The sequence below is a fragment of the Ptychodera flava genome, chromosome 13, assembly GCF_041260155.1.
Source record: "Ptychodera flava strain L36383 chromosome 13, AS_Pfla_20210202, whole genome shotgun sequence".
In the NCBI taxonomy this organism is placed as follows: Eukaryota; Metazoa; Hemichordata; class Enteropneusta; family Ptychoderidae; genus Ptychodera; species Ptychodera flava.
The window spans coordinates 25,451,203-25,470,476 of NC_091940.1; positions in this window are offsets into that span (position 1 = coordinate 25,451,203).

Sequence of the window (19,274 nt, forward strand, 5' to 3'; positions counted from 1 at the left end):
GGCTAATATATAGATTACCTTTCTTTCAGATGGATTTTCGATGTATGACCTTGAAATATACTGTGATCTTATGTCTTTATACAACGGACATATTAATACAAAATGAAATTCATTTTCAACAATATCAACACCACGAGCATTTTTACAGTATAGACAGATCCTGTGTTCACGTGATATCTTTAAATGGCGACCAACCTCAACATTAAGTTTGTGACTTGAACAACGGAAATTTGCAAGAATGATTTTATGAATACCTGTGAGATGATTTAAATATCTTTCTGGTTCAAGTTGTGACTTAAATTGACAATACAGACTTAATCTTGATGAATGTGTAATATCAAAATGCCATTCTTGTCGATAACAATCCTGTACTCTCTGAGAAAAAACATATAAAAATAGTTCTGTATTCCCAACCTGCTGTTCTATCCAAACTACACCGAATCCATATCTGAAAAGCAGATTTTTTACATGAGTAGCCCACGTTGTTCTACGCGCATCATCCAGTCTTTTTAACAAATTATAGCAAGCTTTTGATTGTCTATTTTCTCCCATTTGTAATAATTTTAACCAGTACAAAATACATTTCTTAAAATAGAAACAACATAAAGGTAACCTGCAACATTCACCAAGAACTGCTTGTGTATTTACACTACTGTTCACACCAAGTAAGTATCTACAGAATTTTAAATGTACCCATTCAATTACATCTGAATATTCATATCCCCACAATTCACAGCCATAACAGATGGCTGGGGCAATAACAGAATCAAACAATTTGAATGAATTTTGTGTTGAGAAACCGCCGAGTTTTCTAATAAGTGCTTGTAATGAAAAAAGACCCTTTAAACCCTTTGCTGCAAGATTTTTCTTGGCGGGGGACCAGGACAACCTTGAAGAAATTAAAAGACCTAGGTAATTGTAATGTTTAACTACATCCACTTTCTTTCCACCAAAGACCCACTTTTTGTAATTTCTTAAAATACCCCCGTTTCTAAATACTATAATTTTTGACTTGGATAAATTTATTTGCATAGCCAATTGCTTACAGAATTTCTCCAATTGATTTAATTTGCGTTGTAACCGAATGGGCGAGTCAGCAGCATCTGCAACGTCATCTGCATACATTAGCATGCCAACCATAGGAAATTCCTCGTTTATATCACAGAGTAATATCATAGACAGAGTGGCAACACTTGCATGCCTTTTGTTCCATGGTCGTCTCGGTAGACTATTGGCTTTTCATATTAAAATGAGCTTCAAAGGTGTTAAACTTTTTGGAGGCTTGGTTTGTGGTTGATAATTACACGAGATTATGCGAAACATACGACGAGATGGCATCGTACTGCCAGTCGCGTAGCAACCATAGTTACTTTGTGAGCTCTCAGGCCAGAAACACTGCCTCACGCCAATCAAAACATAACACGCCAGCAGTTTCATAAACATGTCCTTTCTTGGCGCACGTGTAAAAGACGGTGTGACTGACCGTAAACCATTGAGTAAAACCAGACATTATCGATAAAAGACTTTCAAATTTGGTTCAAACACACTCATTATATATTCATGAAAATATGAGAGGAATTTTTAAAACGGTAAAACCCACTTTCCTTGAAGCTCAAAACACTCGCGTTTTCGCCAGCACATCAATTCCGATCAGCACCACACGACAACTACAACACAAGCTTTGTCGAACATACTTTCGCTTAACAATTGGTGAAAATCCGAAAATTACCGAAGGGTGCATGGTCGGCACTCTTCGGAAAAGAGAGCCAAGAGCTTCGTGAGGCGAGGCAAACATGGATTGCTTACGTAACCGCTTCACGCCTTAAACAATAGCTGTTGCCACTCTGTCGATGATATTACTCTGTGTTTATATAGATACCGCTTGATTCACTCCCCATGTAAGTTGAAAGTTCATTTATAAAAAGCGTAAATAAAAATGGGCTCAGCATACACCCTTGTCTGTACCAATATTACAATCGAAATAATCTGTAAGGCCTTCCTTGCATCTTACACAGGATTTACTTTGTGAATACATAGAGCGTAAAACCCTCAATACTTTGCCATGGATTCCATATGTGATTAATCTGTGCCATAATAGTTCATGATTAACTCTGTCAAACGCTTTCGAAAATCGATAAAGATTACATAAAACCGACCACCTCTGACAGTTATATATTTTTGGACGAAAGACTGCAGACAAAAGATTTGATCAATTGTAGAGTACCCTTTTCTGAAACCAGCTTGTGCTTCAACAATTTTTTTATTTTCAGATGCCCAGGTCACCAATCTGGTATTTAAAATTTTAGTGAAAAATTTACTGCACACAGATAACAATGTGATTCCCCTGTAGTTATTCACATCTGTGGTTGGCCCTTTCTTGTGTAGAGGACAAATAACCCCTCTGCACCAATCTGTGGGAAATATACCAGTGTCAAGAATAGCATTGAAAAATTGACAAAGATGAGGTGCAAAAATGTCACAAAACTGTTTAAAAATTTCAGCTACAAAACCATCTGATCCCGGGGCTTTACCATTTGGGAAGCTTTCGATGGCTTTCTGAACCTCATGAATGGTAATAACACTATTTACAGTTGTAGGATTATCATTTGTACACAATAAACAATCTTGATCATGTCTATATAATTCTCTACTAATATAATTTCCAAATTCGACATCTTTTTCAATGTCACCATCATTATTTAACAGATTTTTATAGTAATTATACCATTGTGTTGGTGATATACTAGGATGATCACAAGATGTACCCCGTAACTTCTTTATTACAGCCCAGAAACTTTTAGGATCATTGCATTTTGCCACCAAGAAATCTCTCTGTTGATCCTTGTAGGATTTTAACTTGGCTGTACAGACAGTTTTATAATGATTTCGAAATAATTTATAATTTTTTAAATCTTGAACGGAATTAGAGAACCGAAATTTCTGAAGCAAATCAAATTTTTTCTTCCTCATAGCAGTGCATTCATCATCCCACCAAGGTTCAACAGTATTTCTTGTGTTTCTGGGATTAATACCTCCCTGCACGTGATTTCATATCTTTACATGTTTCGGAAATAATATCATTCAATACATTAAGTGCCTTATTTACATTTCCATTTTCAACTTCAAATGAATAGTTATGAAACTTATGCTGGATGTTTTCACTAAGCAAATTCATTCGAGCATTGTCAGCCAAGTCAGGTTTCCATATGTATCTATAATTTTGTGAAACATTGATTTCACTCTCAGTGACAGTGTTCGGATTTTTCTTAAACGATAACTCACAGTGTACAGGAAAATGGTCTGAGAGGTCAAATGTATTAACCATGAAGTTTTCAATATTGTCAAAAAGTGTACCTGATGCGATTATATAAATTACAACACTTGCTCCTTGATTTGCGGTGCATGTGTATTCACCATTTTTATCCCCTTCAAAGCGGCCATTCAACAAATGCATACCAAATTTACAACAACATTCAACAAGACTTCTACCAAAATTATTAATATTGTCATCTTTAGCAGTTCTTTCTAAGTTAAAGTAATCTACCCCACAATCAAATAAAGCGTGCTCATTTACATCAGAATCATCCATTACATAATCCTGTAGATTTCCAACTCTGGCATTAAAATCCCCCGCCAAAATAATATCACGCGTGTTACAAGTATCAAAAATCTCTTCAAGACAATTTTCTAAACGCGTGATACCGTTGGTTTCCTCAGTTCTATAAACTGGAGATCCTTCAGGTGGAACATAGACAAAACCAATTAACATATCACGTGTAAGATTGAATACATTCTTGTTTAGGACTAAGAACACCGTATCATCAATACTTCGAATTCTTTTAACGTGTGATGATAAATGTGATTTAACAAAGACACTTACACCACCTGGAAATTTGCCTACATTTGATCGCCGTTCTCGGCATGTTGAAAAAGCGACATATCCTGTTAAAAAAGAATCAAATTCAGAAACAAATTTTGCAAATGTTTCGCAAATTCCAATTACATCAAACTTTAACAGAAATGTCTTTACTTCGGTATTAAAAAAGGTACTTTTTAAGGCCATTTGCATTCCATGACACTATTGACAATGTTTCTGTCTTTTGCTCATCTTCTTGAATTTGACGTCCTACAATCCGAGCCTGGCCAGTTCCCTATAGTTTAATAATGGTCTGTTTAACGTCGTCAAACTTGTATCTTTCGCCGTCTATCAGCAGAGTGTCGTAAATCAAAGTTGCCTTCTTTCCCTCGCTGATAGCTTCCTGTAGACGTGGTATTAACTTAAGGCGTTTGGCACGAACCAGAGGTGAAAAGTCTTCTTTTATTTTGAAACTTGAATTTTTGAGCAACCTTCTACCTTTCTGTAGCACGAACGAACAGACCTTGTACGACATAAATTTGACAATGACACGTCGCTGGTTATCAGCGTCAGCACGGTCGGGCAGCCTGTGGGCTCTTCCGATTCCAATTTCAGTTTCGTCGAAGGCGTTCTCAATATTAGGTTCATCTCTTAGCATGTTACGAACCTTTTCTTCGCATTCTTCCCATGTCTCATGACCACTTACACTTTCGGGAATACCTTGGAAGATTAAGTTATTTCTACTGCTATGACCTCTTAATTTATCACAACTTCCTTCCAATCGTTCTATTCTCCTCGTTAAATGTTTATTTTCTTCAACTAGTTTCTGATGACTTTCACGGAGTGCTGAGACAGAGTCGTTAATGTTACTTATCTCTTTTCTTGCATCATTCAAGTCTGCTTTCAGTTCGCGTCTCAACATTTTCATTTCATTTTGGATTTCCATCAGTAAAGTTAATACTTGGCTGTTTTCTGGCTCAGACCTACCGGGACCATGTACAGGACTTGCCGTTGAACTCTTTGTTGGGATGACTGTACCACTTGCAGGCAATGTAGCTTGTTTTCTGGTTTCTTCCCGGGATTCAATTCAATGTCCCCACACAACTGAAGCAGTCGGACGACTCGTGGTTCGGTCATGTCTTCACAGAATGCCTCCTCACCATATTCAAAATGAGAATTGGAAAAGTAGAAACCAGTATTCCGGCCATCACATGTAGCTGCTTCCATTTCAATGTTTCCAGTGGCTTCCAACCATGCTTGTGTGCCATATAACAGCGCAACTATGCCACGTGTAGCAAAGAGCACATAGCTTTGGACAATGAAGCAGCACAACCACCTGTAGAATAACTCATTAGCATGGGACCATTCCGTGTGTGTCATGTACAGTTCCGTTGCAACAACTCGCCAACTTTTCGGTTGAAAAAACCTGCCAATGGCTGCTCTCCACTCTGCGACATCGACACACATTGTTCCAATGTAGCTTACGCTTGTCTCATATACAGTATGAAACCAAAAACATACATTTATGTGAAAATAAACTTGGTTTTCGTAGAGCGACGGGATCGACCTTCCGTACGTGACAGCCTCTCTCTGGTCTCTCTGCTGGATGTTCGGTCGTTTGCATGGCAACCCTCACAGCAAAGTGCTGAGATAATGATAGAGAGGGCCAACTAATAGATTTCTTTTGTTTTGTCGACGACGTCACGCCGATAACGAAGAAGGCTGCTCAGTTTCTCCAAAATAAGGATATTGAAAGCTAATATCATCAAGTGCTGCGTCATAATTTATGTCACGAGGTTTTCTAGAACTGAGTTGGACAATAAATGTGTTTTCGATGCAGAAGATCGACGCCATTTCGGACCGTACTATCATTTTGTTTATAAATCTTACCACTGTTTGGTTCTGAGAGAACTTCTCAACGGTTTCCGCAAAGTCTTGGCATATAGGCGATTTTTCCCCAAGTACACATGACATAACATAACATAGTTATTTCAAGTGACAACGGAACGAAGAGAATAAGGTACCGTTCAGTTTTTACGGCCGGGGGGGCGGCAAAATCCAGGGGGGTCATCATAATTTTGGAATCCGCAAAGGGGGGTCATCGCTTTTTCACTGGTAGGAAAGGGGGGATCACCACATTTTCAAAAACATAATACCAACAATAAAGTTCACTTTATGCCATGGCCATGATCGACCCTCTTTACCGGCGGGCCACCTTTGGCGGCCCACTACAATAAATATACATTATGTATTACCCATGACCCTCTTAACGGGCAGACGCCTTTGGCGGCCCACTCCAATTAGGTTTACTTCATGCAATGGCCATGATTGACCCTCTTTACCGGCGGGCCGCCTGCGGTTTGCCCACTACAATAAATTGACTTTATGTAATACCCCACGGCAATCTTACCGTAAAATTCCCAATTGAAGCCGCGGCTTGTATTAGAAACATTTTTTAGGATCCCCTGGGATCACGCACTGAATAATGGTAATGGCCGCGCGCCTTCAGCGGCCCTGTCCAGTAAAGTCTACTTTATGCAATAGCCATGATCGACCCTCTTTACCGGCGTGCCACCTTTGGTGGCCCACTAGAATAAAGTTGACTTTACGTAATGGCCCATGACCCTCTTAACCAGAGGGCTGCCTTTGGCGAACCACTCCAATAAAGTTTACTTTATACAATTTCCATGGACATGAGTTGTCTATGGAAATGAAGTTAAAAATTGCCTTACAGTCGTCCTAATTAACAGACGTTTCAATGGATGTGGCTGAGAAGTTTGTGCACTGGCATCGAATAAAGTGCGCCGCGTACCGGAGTTCAAATCCAAACCATGCGGGTAAATTTGACATATGGGTTTTGGTTATTTTTCAGGGGGGGGGTCATCAATTTTTTTCGTCTGACAAAGGGGGGGGTCATCTTTTTTTCACAAAAAATGCAGGGGGGTCTATGTTTTTTTGAACACCGGCGACAAGATTTTGCCGCCGCCCCCCCCCCCCCAGGCCGTAAAAACTGAACGCTCCCTAAGAAGTCTGCGCAACAAGTCGGCGCCAGATGTGCCCAGTTTGGTTTCCAAAACGATTTTATGTTTTGCGTCAGACCCAGACTGCCATCAACAGCATCAATATGGGTGTTTCATGGAAAACACAAAAATTAAGCGTCGAACATTTCATTTCTAATTCGTATTTTTCATTAATCTTAAGATTGTCTGTCATGCCTGTCATGAGATTACGTGTTAGATACACAGCTAGCTCGTTCTTGTAAGCTGTGCCCACAGAGACCTCACCTGTGCGGTCTTTAATTCAGATCCCCTGAGTAAGGCATGTATTATCGAAAAACCATGGTGTTACATATCTGTTTCTGGTTGCGATAGAATTTGTCTCTCTGGAGGGATTAAAGGTTGTGTCATGTCATGTCAACTGAAACCTAGAATCTGCCTTCATTCTCAGCTGTAACCCGTCAAATTACCATCAAAATTCTGAAGCCTCTGAACTTTAGGCATTTTTCTTTCCTTTGAAAAACTCCCTGCTTTTTATTGTCTTCTCCTCACAGACAGCGCGGAGTTTTCCCTGTTGCAGAGTGGTGGTGGAGGGAGGGGAAAACTTGTGCGCGGGAGTAAATTTTCAAATCGTAGCGGGAGGGTTTTTGAGAACAATGTTCACTTTCAGCTCGCATTTCAGACTTTATTCTAGTCACATTAGACTTGTGTACTGACGTATGGAAACGTTTCTCTTACAATTCCTCGAAATCGGATAATTGGCCGCCCGTGTCAAAACGCACGTCCGCTCTAAGCTAATACTCGGAACAGATACATTTTTCATGTGACTTCTGATAAGCATGAACCCGGACGCCATGACATTGCAATGCCGGTCGGGGTTTAAAAAGTGGTGTGATATTTCTGCCGAATCATGATTACGATGTAGGTACTGTACTGTGGAGAGTTTTACAATGTGTCATGAACCGCGTGGTACCAGCATTGCTGTGAGATACTTTTTAGGATCAACGAGTTGACAGGGTTGAGCATCATTAGGGTCGTCATACTTTTATGGGGCATTCGATTGACGAGCTTACATGAAAAGGCAATTTCTCGAGTCCTGCAAAGCGGGATAGTTCGACCGATGTCGAAAGTGGTTCGCAAAGGCTCTTCACATACTGAGCAACTGCGTTCTGGCCTTGATGAAAGTCAGTCATATACACCTTGCATGACGTAAAATTAACGCGTCGATGTGATACCAATGCGATGATGAATTTCCAAGAGCTTATCAGCTCTATCGGTTACTACTGACCATAAATTAATTGTCTAGCCAGGTGTACAATTATCCATCAAATCACGGTTGTAGTATTTAGATAGAATGCATGGAGAGCATTCTATCACATAAATTTCACGAACGATTATTCTGACATTTGACCTGGCCGACACTTAATTTGATGAGAAATGTGTGTCTCGCAGTCACTCTGTCAGCCAGCTGCTAGCTGTTTTGTCAACGGCAGTATCACTGACCAAAATCTTCACATTGCTGTACACGACAGACTGTTTCTCTTATTCAACTGTGATTAAATGTCCATGTCAGTTTAGTCATTGTCATTCTGGGACAGTTTGGTCTATAGGGATGACACTAAAACGAAGGACATCGAAGGACAGAAGGACATTGAAGGACACTATTTTCACTAGAGCGTAGGGTAAAGGACAGCATTTTCACTTTACAGAATATGTGGAAGCACAACATTTTCACAGTATAATTGGGCGAAGGACAACGCTATCAGTGCAGCATTTCAAGAAGCACAGAGCTTTCACAGCAAAACAGAGCGACAATGTTATTAGTGAAGAATATGTTAAATGACAATATTTCCATGACAGAATAGGGTGATAATAATGCTGTACATCTTATCCTGCGCCGAAAATGTTGTCCTTCGCCTAATTACATACAGAAAATACTATGTTTCTCCACGTAATTAGGTTTTCTATGTCCTTCTATGTCCCTCCTTTTAGTTTTTGCTCAGTTATCTCCTGGACTTCTACCCACGGGGCACATGTACCCTATACGTAACCCTTAGCCCCTGGCCGACCCCAGACTGAAAGATTTAGTATTATATTTGTGGGTGATCAGCCATCTTCGACCCCTTGGGCTGGAGTTTAAGTAGCGGACTACCTATAAACAGTTAAATCTTTCAGTCTAGGGTGGCTGGTGGGCGGGAAATGTCAGGCAGAACTTTTCAGGGCGTAACCGTCCTCCTCGCGTTATTGCCTTGGAAGGGTGGGGGTACACTCATAGAAAGGTATGTGGGTATTTGTCCCCAATGGGTAACTTTTTTAAAGACAAAAACCTTGGAAGTTGTCAACTTTTCATATAATAAGATAACTTCGCATGCAATGGTAATGACGAGAAGATATTCCTAAAATGTGTCAACACCCCTGGCCAGCCTTGATATTCATGACGCCATTTTGTAAGACCGATCACCCGAGTTGCCAACAATTTTTTGCGTGTCTTTTCAAAAGTACTCATAGTTTAATTTCCTTGCTTTAGGTCTGACTTTGTCATGAAAATCTTCAAACCAATTGGTCACTTTTGGGAATGTACATGGCTGGATGTTTTCAACATAAGCTGCACACCCCCCGTATGAAAATATTTGTTAGAGTACTCACTCCAACGCACACTGAGCGTTATTGTGGTGTTTGCTTTGAAAGAAAATGGTCCTTAATGACTCACCATATATTATTAATCATGTGACATCGATATATTATGTCATGTTATGGCTTTTTCTGACTATTGAGACATCTCCTTGATGCTGAAAGAAATAGACTGATGTAACCGTTAAAGGTATACAGTCATCTGTAATCTAAATATGCCCATATATGGTCAAAGGGGCGTTCCTTGGTATTCAAATGCCCATGTGGGGGCGCTGTTGCTAAAAAGCGGCCGCCCGCTTAAAATCTGTAATTGGTTAGATTTTCTCTTTCCATGGTAACTGTGGCAAAGTTGGAACAGGTACGTGACAGTATACCTTTAAGTCACGTCTCAGGCAATTCCATAATATTTTGTATCGGATTGCAGAGATTATGTCATCGGCGCATATTTTATCAGGCGTATCATTTATTTATTTGTTTATTTATTTATTTATTCATTTATTTATTTATTTATTTATTTATTTATTTATTTATAAATACTTTGTTCATTTACCTATGCAATCACATGTGTGGATGCATTCAGTATATATATATTCACATTTTTTTCTCCCGCTCTTTCTACACCATGAATAACAAAAGCAATGGTTTGTTAAGAACATAATGCCTTCGCATATACTGCACATTTTATAAGAAAAGACGAAGATGGAAATCAGTGACATATATCATAGCCGCTCAGAGTCAGGAATAAAATCAGCTAGAAAGGCACTTAAGCAATGTTTCCTCAAGAATCTCAGATTATCTTTCAGTCCTCTTCGTGATTTGTCTTTGATCTGTTTTTTTTTTAACCTGATTGCACGTAAACGAATGCATCCCGTGTAAAGCATGTTGTCGCTGTCTGGGCAAACAAGTCGCCCGGGAAACCTTTCAGGAAGGACGTTACACCAGAAGCTCCATATAAGGCAATCTCTAGGAATTTAATTGCTGCAACACGTGCTTTCATTGCCAGAAGGGGGATTTGGACTCTCCATTTTACGATATTCAGTTAATCCCATCTGTGATGAACCGATCATCTTAATGTTATCGAGTAACGAGAGAATCACGGATCAGGCAACTGAACAGTTTTGCTCTGCTATGATAGTTTCCACGCGCAGAGGTTTCTTAATTTATGTCACACAACATAGAAAACACATCTGAAAACATCAAAACGATGTGACGGACATTTGTTGTAGACCATTCGAAAACTACGAATGCGAGACTAAACTTTGGTCGTGTATGGGTACAGGTATTTGAAATTTCCTAGCTTCTCCGAGCAATTGTACAACCACGTAGCATTGCCATGTCTCTTGGTGCAGTTGCTCCATCTCCGAGCGTATCAATGCACCCTGAGTCGGTAATGTTATCAATTCTGCAGCCAACTCTCCGTTTCGTCATTAAACGTCGGTCACATCGGTTAAAATTAATGGATGCCATGACAACTCGCGCGAGGCTGGATTGTTGCCTTTTCTATTGTCGACACCGTAGAAGTGATACCTTTCCGGAACTTTGTGATTGCTGAACGCCCTTGTACGGTCATGACCACCGTCATTTAGAAGTAAAATGAAGATTTCAGCACTGATTGTCATTGAAACAAGTCTACACAGCGTACACCAATTGAATTAAAATCTTCATTCAGGAACAAATTTGCTAATCATATTTCTCAATATTCTCATATTATCATGCCAGCTTACAGTTTATTATTCTTATACCCAATATAATATTTCAAGAAAAGTGTCCCGAGACTAAGAACGGAAAATCAACCATGCGCGTAGTAGAATAGCTGTTGCTATGGTTACGCCGAGAGGATAGTCAGTTAATATTTGCACAAAATAATCGTTCAGTTTCTCGCTTTCACGGCCCAGACAACTAAAACAGCTCCTTTTTCTGAATTTGATTCAAGTCAAACAATGGATCAAAAAACGAGGGCCCCGCGGGACCGGTACTTCAGCATGTAGACGTGCCATATCTAAGAATTTCGCGTTAGTTTTAACGGATTAGTGAAATGTTTCAGCATATTCGTTGGATTCAAACATTGCATAAAATCCCTGCTGGTGGACCTTTTTGTTTTTCAAGCCAGCCGAAAGCACTTAACATATTCTTCAGTCCACAAAATGCCCTTGCGATCACCCTTTGTATAGTTCCCTGTATCTTTTATGTGCTTTCTCTTATAGTTTAAGTCTGTCACTGGAAACAGGCCAATGCAAATCGTGAAGTGAATACCAAAGCCACACTAATGTGATGTAATATAATGCAAACCGTTGAACCACCGAGACTGTGCATTCACCTCTTCACCTTGGTAGACCTGAAGTTTAACGCACACTGCGCATGCTCTGCTGCATATTCGCAACCATGTTACATCTGTGGGTTCTCTATATTCAAAGCTGCAGACGTGATTTAGTCCTGGAATATGGGCTCAGTTCGTCCGCAACGCCTCCTCAATTTAGCACGTTCGCCTTCCACTGTAGGCCAGCAAACATCTGGCCGAAAAAGAAATATTGAATACAGGGTCAAAATGTTATAATTGCTTATTATCCGTAAGCGGTCTCCTATCTGGGATAGATGGGGTTGGTTGCCAGGCGTCATATAGGAGTATACTTATTCTCCTCTTCAAGTTTTGATTGGCGCCTGGCTGTAATGGGACGGAGGGCAAACATGTTTGTCCGATTGTTATAAATAAGAAATATTTCCGTTAAGGGATCAACGTTCAACACCGGTTAACAACTTGAGGCGAATGCCCGCCTTGTACTGTAAGTGACCCTTAGGATTTACACAGCTCACTGGTATACCGGCAGTCCAAAGTTGTTGATTGGTTGGCTTGTTTGTTAACTGACTCCACTCGTTGGATCCCTGGTCAACCGACTTGTTTATTGGCCGGCCTACCGACGGCCCGGCCGGTTGGTAGGTTGACTGACGAGCTGGTCAACCAGTCAGTTAAGCTGGCTGCAGACAGTTGGCCAAAGGACTGATTGGCTGTCTGCACAGATGGTTCACTGGCGGACTGGGTGGTCAACTGTCTGGTTGGCTCCTTCACTGTTTGTGAGATCTTTTTCTCGCATTCTCGCTACTGACCGCCCAGCTCCTTCGAATAAAGTCTGTTGTGAATATTGTGGACAAGATTGAAGACCTATCTTTAGGTTCCATTTATGTATATCACCATATGGCTGTCTACTTTTTTTTATTTTTATTTTATTTGATTAACAGATCAACGGGCAAACCCACTAACAGATCTGCGAAACAAAAAAGTCACACCATCACAAGACAAATGTACAAGACAACCATAAAAGTAACATGTTACATTAAATTGAAAAAATATACAGAAATCAAAAAAGAGAACTGTTAAAATGACTGGATAAAATAGTTTTAAAACTACACAGCGTAGAGAAAATATCTATATGACATTTGAAAGAGATGTCGTTAAAAACAGACATGCATCTGGGCACTGTCGAGAATTTTTTGCAATTAACAGAACACAAGTCTGGTTTAAAAAAGGGGTTTCTTGCGTAAATTTCTACTGGGGGCATAAAAGCAGATTTGATTTAAAATATTTGGTGAATCATAATGTGAATGGATTATTTTGTACAAAAATCACATGTCAAGGGTTAGTCTTCTATTGTATAATTCAGGAATGCAATAAAATGGGTAGCTGGATTTACTGCAGTGAACATTGAGTTTGCGACAAATGTATTTCACAAACTTTATTTATATTCGCTCAATTTTTTCTGACCGGCCCTGCTGGTGGGGTGACCACACAACAGAGCCATACTCTAGAATAGATCTTACATAAACAAAATACAGAGAAATAATTGCTGAAATGTCATTGAATGACTGGCAGAGACGCTTAATAAAACTAAGAGATTTGAAGGCTCTAGAAACAATGTTATTGATGTGAAAAGAATAATTAAGGTTGGAAGTAAGGTAAATGCCCAAATCCTTGACAACAGAGACCCGTTAAAGAGGAGTACCACTGATGGAGTAATCAACAGAGGAAATGACTCTTTTCTTAGGTGTAAAACTGATGAATTTACATTTACTGATGTTAGGTGACAGCTTCCAGTTCTTACACCATTGAGCAAATTTGCTAAGATCTTGCTGTAACATGACACAGTCAGCGAGGAATGTGATGATGGTGCGATGATCTATCCGATGATCTATACTGATGATCTATCCGAAGGCAAATTTTACATCGCCTTCAAATTGCACGCACTTTAAAAGGTTCTATCAACCTAATATTACTCAACTCATTGATGAGATATTTTATGATATGTCATCGTTAAAACGACGGGCGAATTCACATTGTCTTTTAATACCCTACAGACAGAAATCAGATTTATTTCTGATCGCGGCGTGCATCTCTTCAAGGCCTGTGCGTTTTACTTGTAGTGATTTCACAGACACGCGAATGTATTGTAATGTAATGCGTACCGTTGAACCACCGAAGCTGTGCTCAACCAAACGCTGGTATTTTCCGATCGGCCTGAACGGCTAACGATGGAGCCGCCCGCCCTTCTTGTCACCAATAACATGGCAGAGTTTAAAACCTAAATACTGTGTTTTTCAACTTGTTTTGGGAAATAGAACAAGAAACTGTAGTTAACATTAGAAACAAAAATATTTTTTTTTAAATCATCAAAATTTACATCTAATTGTCTTGTTAATTGCATGGTCGGGAAGCAGAAAAAAGGAAAGACACCCCTATCATCACGTCACATAAGCTTAACCGAGTGTCATGGACAAGAAACAAGTTATTTTCTCTTCGTGTCATTTGATTAACATTGTTTTTCAAACTATCGTGTTTTCTAAATTATACGCCTAAAAAGTCATCTTTCCCCTGATAAATATCATTTGACGGTAATTTTATCTCGTGCCGTGCAGATTGATTCTAAATCAGACATGTCTTTTTCGTTCTCGTCGGCTTTATAAACGCTTTTACTCGGTTTCCGTGTCAACGCACAGCCGTAGGGAGCAAAACGGATAACACGGGGTGACAGACAACAAAGTCATCTCACACGCAATGTTATCAACTAAGAGACGGCCATCAAATTTGGTTTACGGTGTTATTGGAGACAAACAGCCTAGCTGAATTCCCGAGTCGCTTTTCAAGAGCCGAGACAAACAAGGCGTATAAAATCGAAGCAGTATCATTTCAAACCAGATGCTGAAGGCCAAGGTTGAACCCCCGACCGCAAAACATGGCAATTACCGCTCATCACTCCTTTCCGATGAACATTTTATATCTCCTCCTTGTTGCTCAGCGCCTCCGGACAACTCAGGGACGGCTGGTTACCCTTGGCAACGCGCAGCGTGTCATCGTTGCCGTCACTGATTACACGCCGTGAGTTCAAATTGTGTTAAGGAAGTCAAGCATGTATTCGAAGCCATGGATGTTGCAAATATGAAACCAAGTAGGCTCAAAACCGTAACATGTATATATGCTTCGACGGTTCAAACGGTCATTTCATCGAAATCTGCGCCATAACGTCCAAAGGTGATGAAAGAAAGATCTTTAAAAGATGAGGTTACTCTGTACGAACATGTAGGCTGGCGTTAAAGTTGAAAATTGCTTTAAACTTAGTAAAGCATAATTAGTCGCCTGTGTTTGCGATTTGATACTTTCACATTAATTTTTCTTTCAATTGGCATGTTTAGACTCCATCAGCAATTCAAATATGTCACGAAAGGCTCCTGCGGGTGAAAATTTCATCATTTATTGGCGTGTGGCTGAAAGCTGGAGCACGGAATAGGTCGAAATTAAACACATGGTACAAGTTGTATTTACGAGTGAAAAATGGACCCGTACACGTTTTTTGTAATAACCATATCAATGGAGAGAGAAAACAGGGGGAAAGGAGGAGATAAAATTTGTCTTGAATACAGACTGGGATCGCAACAAGAACACAATTCCACGTCTTTCTCAAAAACGCAAGCGAAACCGTGACCGTGTATCAGCGTAGTGTACAATTAGAATTGAAAATATTTTACTCAAATATTATCACATTAAACGGAAAAAATATCAGTTATTTTACAACATATCTACCCTCTTTACGAATAAAATAACTTAAGCGTCGATGACTACTTGTTCATATTAAGGGCTGAATCAGGTTTTCGATAGCTATGGTTCTGTGCTAAAAGTCACAACTATTCGATGTAGATCATTTTCTTTAAAATAATAAATACATAAATTAAAATAAATAAATAAATAATGTATAAATAAACAAAAATAAATATATAAATGAGAATTTTGTATATTTGTGGGTGTCCAGTCAGTCGATGACCAACATGGCAATAACGGATCAGAATGGCGTGCCTTCTTGTTTTCGGATTACTTCAATGTCAGCAATCTTGTATTTATCTGGCGCATTAACTTGTCATTGATTTAATCCCACCATTAAACTGCCAACTCCACGTTTCTCGTTACAATGCGCTGCGACGTTTCGCTGCCCTATTCCCTGATCTTGCAGGGATACTGAACCTGGATTAGGAAGATAACCAGCCCTGCTGTGTATATGTTCCTTATCTTGGACAATTTGAGGTGATATTTTAATGCTTCAAGGAAATAGTGACGCGCGTTCGTATAACTTCTCTCTTTAAGGCTGCCTATCCATTATGGAAATGGCAAATTGTCGATAATGGCGAAAGCTCGTTTGCCAAGGTTATCTTACAAGTAAAGTCAATTATCTTGCTATCCACGGTGTAAAGTTTATCGTTTTCATTTCTGTTCTTTATCATCGAGACTTCAAAGAAATATCCGCCGCGCCTTCAATTCTTTCAACAATTACAGTCGGTGATTCTGTTACTTACAGAGGCAGAAACGCAAGGAAATGGGAAAGGGGTCTAATGGACCATCTCAGTACCATATCAGTGTCGGGATGGACATATTTTGTCTGCGGGCAAGCACAGAAAAAACTTCAGCTTTGTGGACACGTGCATAAATCAGCACCCTAGAGTCAAACCATTGAATACTTGAGCTCATGCTCACTGGCCAGTGTATTCATCCGAAATATATTTTGTGATTCGATGGAAAATAATGAAATAACGCAGGCGTCAAAAACATCAGCTTGATAACTAAGCGCTGCTCACTGCACCCCTTATGAGCAATTAACTGGAGGCAAAGCCCTGTTTAAAAGACACTGATATCCATCGAATTTATTGAGAGAAATTTAGAGACCAGCCTGAATTAAGACATCAGAAAACATTAGGAAATATTTCTTACTGATTGATTTTGGACGATATTACTTGTGTGACGCCGTGATTTTCTGTTCTAAGTCTGATTCTAGGTCTGATTCTAATCCAGTGCAGCCTTTCATTAACTGTACAAATAAAATTAACCCCTAATTTAATTATTGCACCTCGGGATTAATTTCTTCGATTTGCCCGAATGGATAACGCCGTCAGAGCACGAAGCATAACGCTTTCAAATTATAAAATGTTACTTTATTCAAATCTACCTGGTGGCAAATCTGTTCTCAGTATTAATTTCAATAGAAGACATATCTGGATATCGCCTTTTTGATCCCTCGGAACGGAAGCAAATTCGTCCTTGAGATAAATTTACTCTCGGCTGCATTGAAACCACATGTGACGGGTCTCCACTGAGCGAGAGAGCACGCAGATCAACCAGCGGCATATGATTGGTCTTTTCTATTACTGCGCCGTATGCCTCGAAGTGCGCATAGCAAGGTACATGAACCGACTTGACACATTTATTGGAGAATGTATTCAATTAGTGAATCGCGTAAGGATTTGTTGCGGTCAAAGGACGGAGCCGTTCGTCTGGGATTCAAATTCTTTGATCGATCCGGGGATCGATGGCGTCGTTTGATATGAGGCAAATGCAAACTACAGCAAATACATTATGGGTAAAAGACATGAAAGTACTCAGAGCAACGGAGAACGGCTAACTTTTGTGACACTAAGTGAGACACACACAGCTGCTGTAAACTGGTCGTAATTCATTCTTACTTATACAAAATTGAGACCAAGCTGTCAGAAAGAGTGTCTTGCATGGATGTAAGCAGCCAGAATGACGTAAGTAGACTCAAGCTGTTCAAGAACTGAATAGCAATGAGTCAGCTCCAGAGTAGACGGCTTCTATCGACGTCCGACGGTTCGAACTAGCATGTGCAAGGCCGAAAGTGACGCAATCCGCCACCGGAAAATAACTATGCAGAGTTCAATACGGTCGCTCAAAGAAAGGGATCCGACTGTTTTTGAACATCCGACAGTACCTAGCTCCATCTGACATTTCGTGAAGGATTCTGGGTAGTCAGTATAATGGTGAACGTAGATCATCACCATTATTGCGTAAACTGCTGGTGATTTAAATGACCACATACCGCCGTAACTATAAGAAATGGGAACTGCAGTGGTCAAGAGATCGTTATAGTTGGCCTGGTGAAAATAGAACCAGACATTTGAAAATACGTGCGTTGGTCAGAAAATTACCTCATAACATTACCGACAGGGGGAAAGGAATTCCTAAAGTCATAATAAATACGCACATATTTATTTGGACTTTGTTTGAGGAAAGGTGTGTAAAGCAGCATTAAGGTAAAACTGCCGGTTTGAAATCTCAATGATGAACAAACTACATACCTTATTTAGACTTTCTAATGTAACACAAAAGTCATCTTTCACCGGAGAAATGTTTCCCTCTTGAAATGACAATTTATCTTCGAGCAGACAATGACTTGATTTTTCTTTTTATTATACAGTCAGTGATGCCGCTAATTTTAAATTAGCATATCACAGAAAACGGAAAACATTTTTTAAATGTTAAACCATATTGTGTGTATATTTTCTTGTTCCCTACCTTGGGGGGGGGGGGGGTTGCTTCTAGCGACCGTCTTAAGACAGCCATCGTAAACGGTTAAATCAGCCTATACAGTTGACTCATAGTATATGATAGGAGCTATTTATAGATGAACCAACGACAGGGCATTGGTGACGGTCATTCACCCAATCGGATTTACAAACTGATCTTGGAGGACGCCGAGGAGAAAGTGACTCACGTAAAAATATTGCTCAATTTGATGCAGAACTGTGCCCGTGTCCAATTTGCTTCACTAGCCATAGGTGGAGGTCCTCAGGGTCGGGTTCTCCTCGACCCCCACTCTGTACTTTGATTGGCCTTATATCTGAGGGGAAGGACGATATTTCTCCCGACACCAACACTGGGGGCGCTATTCATGCCGTGAATTATCGTGTCGGATCGGGTTTTTGGCAGATTTACTATTTAGGCTTTATACACCAATAAATTTTAGACGAATCTCAGACAGCCAGTTTCCTGTTATCAAAGTGTTTTCCATTAACAAAGCTTCATGCAAATCACAGACATAGTCTGCTAAGAAACTACACGACCCGAAACGGTCACACAGGAGTTTATCGTTCTCATGGCTGTCAAAATATGAATTCCAGATGTACACTATAAATACTGTTACTTTATCCGCCAAAAAGATCGAAAAATAAAAGTTGAAAATTGCTTACAACATTATCTCAGCTTCGTTTGCCTATTTGTGAATAAATAAAGTATGCTCGCACTTCAAATCTTTTTACGAGGGTCACCTTGACGTGTCATGACCTGAACCTGACCTTTTCACTCCATTCCGTCTTGACAAAAAACTAGGAATTTTTAAAAAAAGACTTTCTATCTCACAGGATGCACTCGATCACCCTTTTCAGTGACGAACTCGTCGTCACGGAGGAACTCTTCACGGTCTAGGTTCAACAAAATGTCAGACTGTGAGCATTCAACTCACAAG